Below are 1173 nucleotides of genomic sequence, written 5' to 3'. Positions count from 1 at the left end.
TGAATAATAGTGGTATTAACTGGGCTTCCCTGTAGGCACATGGATATCATCCCATCACAGACAGCGTTGTACCTCATGACTGATCTGGATACGTTCTTTTTGACAATGAATGCAACACCATTCCTCTTCAATCTGTCATTCTTGGCATAGTAAACCATGTGGTTGTCAGATTCAAACTGGCCAATACCAGTCCATTTCAGCTCACTAATGCCTAAGATATTGATATTTATGCGTTCATTTCATTTTTGACAACTTCCAATTTTCCCAGATTCATACTTAGTACATTCCATGTTCTGATTTTCAATGGATGTTTACAGCTGTTTCTCTTCATTTTGAGTAGTGCCCCATCAGCAAATGAAGGCCCCGCAGGCTTTTCTACCACAGGCTTTACTCCACTTTCACCATCACAGTCAACTCTACTTTGAGGAGGCAGCTCTTCCCCAGTCGCATTTTGAGTGCCTTCCAAACTGAGGGGCTCATTTTCTGGCACTTTACCTGACAGTGTTTCTCTGTCATAATGTTTTCAGTGACTAAATATTCAGAATTAGTTCGTCACTCCTTCTTCCTAGTCTGTCTTTGTCTGGAAGCTCATTTGAAACCTGTCCACCATGGGTAACCCTGCTGGTATTTAAAATACCGGTGACATAGCTTTCAGAATCACAACAACTCACAAGCCACCACAGTATGACAAACTGACAGACGAGTGGTGGAGGAGATAAATAGCTGTCTGTAATTTATGATATTCAGCCAGCAGATGCAAAAGTCTGATTTCAAAGCATTATCAGAATCATTGATTTTTAAAATATCCAGATTAAATAGAAGAGAAATAAAACATTCTAGTTGTCAAAGATTTTCTACTACTAGAACATTGTCTTAGTTGTACATTTTCCAAAATCCAACACAGCTCATTAACTGTAATGCTTTTTGAAATTTCTAAGATGGCTAATTTCTCTGCTTCTCTGGACAGGGAGATTTAAAGAGGAAGTTAAAATATGAGCAAGAAGACTAAAGGAAAACTTTGTAAATACTAAAATGCAAGGATTTCTAAAATATTTTTATATACAGTCAATACTTTCATCATATTTATAAAGCCAAACTACCCTAAAACTAAAACCAGCCTCAACCTGGTTCTGGTTAGAAAATGTACCTGAAAATAGTTTAAGCATTTCTTTT

This window comes from Chrysochloris asiatica, unplaced genomic scaffold (genome assembly GCF_000296735.1).
Source record: "Chrysochloris asiatica unplaced genomic scaffold, ChrAsi1.0 scaffold00265, whole genome shotgun sequence".
NCBI lineage: Eukaryota > Metazoa > Chordata > Mammalia > Afrosoricida > Chrysochloridae > Chrysochloris > Chrysochloris asiatica.
The sequence above is the reverse complement of the archived record's forward strand: the minus strand, read 5'-3'. Positions refer to the sequence as shown.